Genomic DNA, 6,000 nt, shown 5'->3' on the forward strand with positions numbered 1-6,000 from the left:
GGCTTATTGTGATCAGTCTAATTTTTGACAGTTTTCTTATTAAAAAAATGTTCATTAAAAAAGGATAACATGACCCTTCCTTCTATTTTTGTATAGTTTTTCCAATTATCTGGATGCAGCCTGCAGTGTAAAGGATGGAGGTTTTCTTTCTGGATGCCATGGCTCTGGTCGGGATATGTCACATAATCGCAGTCCTTGGTCCAAACACAACCTGACCTGGTTAGTGATGCCCTACTACCCTGCAGCTGATATACGTGTGGGATCGGATACTAAAGGGGGGAGCGCTTCACACGGAGTCATTTATATTCTGGCTGCCAATGTCAGGGGCCACATGGACGGCACTGGCCTTATCCGTTGACCACTCCACCCTTTCTTATGGGCAGCGTCCTCTCCCTTCCCCTTTTTTCTTACAGCCCCAGTTGTATACAGTATGTCTCTAGAAAGTAAAGGGGGGTTTGCACTGCCCGTTCCTTCCCGACAGTCGGCTGCAGCAATCTCCTCCACAGTATGAGGGATCCTTATTGCGATCGCTCATCCCCGTACAGAATCATTGTTTAGGGCAGTGGATCGCTGTTTAGACGGTACGTTCTGCTGCCCAGAGACAATGATAGGAGTGACTGCACCAACGACAGGATCACTCGGTGAATGCGCGTTTCGCTCGTTCATTGGGCGATTGGCGGCACATTTAGACAGGCAGATTGTTGGGAACAAGTCTTCACAGGAACATTCATTCAAATTCACCTCATCTGTACAAAAGCCCTTTTTATTTCACTAATTTGAGGCCGTGCGCTCCTTTTGCTGCACCCTCAGAGGTTCCAGCCGCTTTCTGCACATCTTTCATTTCTTGATCTGGGAATCGCATTTTGATTGTTTTCGTTGCACCACCCATGTTTCCTGTTCATGACGGCATCGACAGGTGTCCGATCAGTTTCTTATCTGGCGAGTTTCCAGGCCGTTCCAATAAAGCAATCTTGTGTTGTGCAAAAAAAAAAACTCCTTGATTTCTCTGGAAATCCAGCCGAGCGCCAGGTCTTGCTGGAACTAGTCATAACCACTTGAAAACCACGTCTGCAGTGTTGGTAACAGCTTACAACTTCAGGATCGGCACGTGTTTGTTATTTACTGTTCATCAGGCCTTCGGTGGGGTGGCGTCCCCCTGCTCCAGCAGCTGTGAAGCACCCACAAGGCAGCACAGTGGGTGCCTGTTTTGGGCCTTGCTGGATGTGGTCAGGTTCTTCGAGTGTGTGTTGAATGGACTTTGATCTGTGCTCTTGCACTTCAGAGTTGGTTATCAGTGATCGCATTCTCTGTGTAAGTGTGTATACAGAGATAGCTGTCAGTCACTGATGGTTGTACACGGGGAGGTGTTATCCGTGATTGATAGCATTCTCTGTGTAAGTGTGTATACAGAGATAGCTGTCAGTCACTGATGGTTGTACACGGGGAGGTGTTATCCGTGATTGATAGCATTCTCTGTGTAAGTGTGTATACAGAGATAGCTGTCAGTCACTGATGGTTGTACACGGGGAGGTGTTATCCGTGATTGATAGCATTCTCTGTGTAAGTGTGTATACAGAGATAGCTGTCAGTCACTGATGGTTGTACACGGGGAGGTGTTATCCGTGATAACTTAAACGGCCGGCACGGACTCGGCACAAACCAGTAAGGCATACATTGGATTTTTGCTCCCAAGAGGTAAGCTTACCTTCACTCACGCCACATGGAACGCCACGGACCGGACAGAAGAATTGTGCGTGAATAGCAAATCACTGTATGATACCTAAATAACGCGGGATATTTGATTTGAAATGCTCTGTCAGACAATCAGGTCCAATTTGCAACATTGTATCCAAATCCCCTGGACTGTAACAGTTTCTCTTCCAGGAAAGCAGCTACGAGGGAGATATAATCTCCACATCGATAATACTGAGCCCCCACAGACTAAGGGCAGGATACGACCTAGGACTGTGACCGATCATTTTATTACCTAGAACACTATTTTCACTGCTGGATTTATATGCATGCTAAACAAACAAATTATTTGTTATACCACGGTTACACACGGATGGACTTTGGTTTTATTACTAGTGATTCTTTACACTGCCAGGATTTTTGATAATCATCTCTCCTACTAGGACCCTCACGCTGCCTACACACTCTGAAAAGGCTTACCCGCATTTACAAAAGTGGCGACCCCTCTAGGGGGCCACCACACTAAGCACTTGCACTTTTGGCACAATTTACTATTTTTTCGGAACGCACCTGCACTTTGTGGAATCTGCCTAAGAACACCCCTAAGCCCGGCTCCAGCGCTGCGGCACGACAAGGGGAGGGCCGGAGCCGTCAGAGGGACGGCGCTCGGTGTCTTTACGCCGCATCACACATTAAAAAAATAAATGTACATGTACCACGGACGGGTCCGGCGGTCCAGGGGACACGCCCGTCTGAGCCCGCCCGGGCCAGAAGGGACCAGAGAAACCAGAGCGGTCACCCTGGGTCGCATACCTCAGATCTGCGAATCAAGTACGACCCACAACAACTGCTGGCACTACAAAACAGTGGCACAGATATCCCTGGTGCTATTTTAACTAAAGCTTTTAAACTTAAGATTTTAAAAACACCTATTTTTAACCATTCGCCACAAACCATAGATAGCATAGACCTAAAATATCCAGAACAAAATAAACGGCCCCCGGAAAGAAAATCCCTCCACATTGACCTAAGATGTGCCTTAATAAATGCCAGATCGGCAGTTAAGAATAAATATGAAATTCGCGATCTATGCATAGATAGAAACTATGAATGTCTGTTCATTACGGAATCATGGTTTACAGAAAAGTCCAGGGTAGACATCGGGGAAACTCTCCCACCAGACTACAACATCATTATAAAGAATAGGCCTAACAAACAGGGGGGAGGGATAGCGATTGTACATAAAAACACAATAAAAATAACAGAAATTAACCTTCCCACGGAAAACCCATCATGGGAAACACTCATAGCACGTCTGACGTTAGAAAATAAATATACAATAATAACCGCGTTATGTTACAGACCCCCAGGACCCTGCACTCATTTCACAGACAACTTCATAGAATGGGCCACGGATCTCACAATAAAACATCATAGACTTCTTATTCTAGGGGACCTTAACCTTTGGTTCAACGACAAACAAGATACCTCAGCCCAAAAAGTCATCATACAGCTCGACTTAGCCCAGCTCACTTTAAGGATTGACAAACCCACACATAAAGCGGGTCACCTGCTCGATCCGATTTTTGAAAAAAATCTAAAATTAACGGTAGAAGATCCCGAAGAATTGCTCTGGACTGACCATAGACTCATAGCCTTCGAACTCCACATCCCAATTAATACGAAGCAGCTAACTACAGGAGAAAAAAATTGGCGAAGAAATAACAACAACCTGACATATGACAAAATTCTACCTACCCTAGAAGAACACATCAGCAAAATTGACCTCAAACTGCCCTGTGAGAAACTCACATTACAATTTGACGACATCGTCAAAAAAACGGCGGACCACCATGCCCCGTTGAGATTGGTAAAGAAATCAGGGAAAAAAGCACCGTGGTATACGAGAGAACTAAAAATAGTGAAAATAGAATGCAACAGACTAGAGAGGGCATGGAGGAAAAATCCGATAGAAGAATCACAGCTAAAATATAAGACCCAACTGACGATTTATCACAAAGCAATCTTCAAGGCCAAACAAGACCATTTTGCTAGCGAGATCGAAAACGCTGCTCAAAAGCTCGATCTAGCTAACCCTGATGGCCTCAAAACCACCATCCCCGAATCCCAAGACCTCTGCAACGACATCTCGAAATTTTTTAAACAAAAAGTTGATGACATCCAAAACGACATCCTGCTAGCTCAACAGGCAACTGTCCCCCCCCATGGAGAACAACGTGACAAACCCTACCCACGCCTTCACTCTATGCCCATTAAAACTTGAGGACCTAACTAAAAGCATGAAAAACATGTCCAAAGCAACTTATCCCCTCTCCAATATCCAAACTAAATCTCTTATTGAATGCACGACCACCATTCCCCCGTTAATTCTAACAATTATAAATGACTCCTTTCTCAGTGGTAACGTCCCTGAGACTCTCAAGTTAGGAATCATAACCCCCCTCCTCAAGAAACCAGGAGCAGACATAAATATGATGGCCAACTTCAGACCGATTACCAACATCCACCTAATAGCTAAAATCATGGAGATAGCAGTGGCAAGCCAACTCCAGCTGCACGTAGAAAAGCATCGACTCCTAGATGAACATCAGTCGGGCTTCAGGCCAACACACAGCACGGAATCAGCCCTGGTCAGCCTTTGGGATGAAGCCCTAGGGGTCGCTGACGAGGGAGGGGGGACCTGGCTGGTTCTCGTAGACATGTCGGCAGCCTTCGACACTATCAGCCATCCCATCCTCCTAAATAGATTAAAAGCTGACATTGGAGTAGATAACCACGGACTTGCCTGGTTTGACTCTTTTCTGAAAAATAGAACACAGAGAGTCAAACTGGGCTTATTTTTCTCCCCAGTCGAGAAGGTGGAGTGGGGAGTCCCTCAGGGATCTCCCCTCTCGCCATTACTTTTTAACATTTATGTCCGACCTCTGCTCGCCATTCTGAAGGAGTATAACATCAGCTATGAGTCCTATGCGGACGATACACAGATCCTTTTGAGAGTATCGAAATCCGCTGATGACTATAAACTCACGCAAGAAGGACTAAATAAGGCCAGGATCTGGCTAGCACATAACCACCTCAAACTCAACCCGACCAAGACTGAGCTTGTTGCACTACATAAAACACCAGAGGCTGCTGCCCCGTCTATCTTTGGGGAAAACGTTGCCATCGCCACACAAGGAAAGAGTCTGGGGATAATTTTGGATCAAGAAATGAGCCTCCGTCCCCAGATTAAAGAAGTAATACGGAAAGCAAACTTCGCCCTATTCCTTCTAAAAAAAAAGCCCTACCGTTTCTCCCCAACACATGCAGACAGGTCGTGGTGGGAGCGCTAGTCAACTCTCACCTGGACTATGGCAATGCAATGTATGCGGGGCTACCAGAGAAAGATCTGAGAGCTCTGCAACTCTGTCAAAACAGAGCCATCCGGCTCATCAAGAAACTAGATTGGACAGACTCTGTTACAAAAGCACGCAGGGAACTCCACTGGCTCCCAGTGAAAGAGAGAGTGCAGTTTAAGCTGTGCTGCTTAACACACAAAGCTCTCTACAAAACAGGCCCCATCTATCTGCAAAAAAAGATAACACGTTACCATCCTCCTAGAGAACTGAGATCCACCTCAGCCTCCCTTTTGTCGGTGCCAAGAACCCGCCTCAAGACAAGGGGGGACAGACGTTTCTCAGTATTAGCCCCCAAGATCTGGAACTCCCTCCCAGAACATATTAGAACTATACCAGATTACCTGGAATTCAGGAAGCTGGTTAAGACCTGGCTATTTGTGTAGGATGACGTAGGGGCCCACCAATGCAGCCGTCCACAAGCGCTTCGATCGGATTGAGTTCCTCTAGAGCGCTATATAAGGACTTAGTAACATAACATAGCATTCTCTGTGTAAGTGTGTATACAGAGATAGCTGTCAGTCACTGATGGTTGTACACGGGGAGGTGTTATCAGTGATGGCATTCTCTGTGTAAGTGTGTATACAGAGATAGCTGTCAGTCACTGATGGTTGTACACAGGGAGGTGTTATCAGTGATAGTATTCTCTGTGTAAGTGTGTATACATAGATAGCTGTCAGTCACTGATATCTGTACACAGGGAGGTGTTATCAGTGATAGTATTCTCTGTGTAAGTGTGTATACAGAGATAGCTGTCAGTCACTGATGGTTGTACACAGGGAGGTGTTATCAGTGATGGCATTCTCTGTGTAAGTGTGTATACAGAGATAGCTGTCAGTCACTGATGGTTGTACACGGGGAGGTGTTATCAGTGATAGCATTCTCTGTGTAA

This window comes from Bufo bufo, chromosome 10, assembly GCF_905171765.1.
Source record: "Bufo bufo chromosome 10, aBufBuf1.1, whole genome shotgun sequence".
NCBI classification, from domain to species: domain Eukaryota; kingdom Metazoa; phylum Chordata; class Amphibia; order Anura; family Bufonidae; genus Bufo; species Bufo bufo.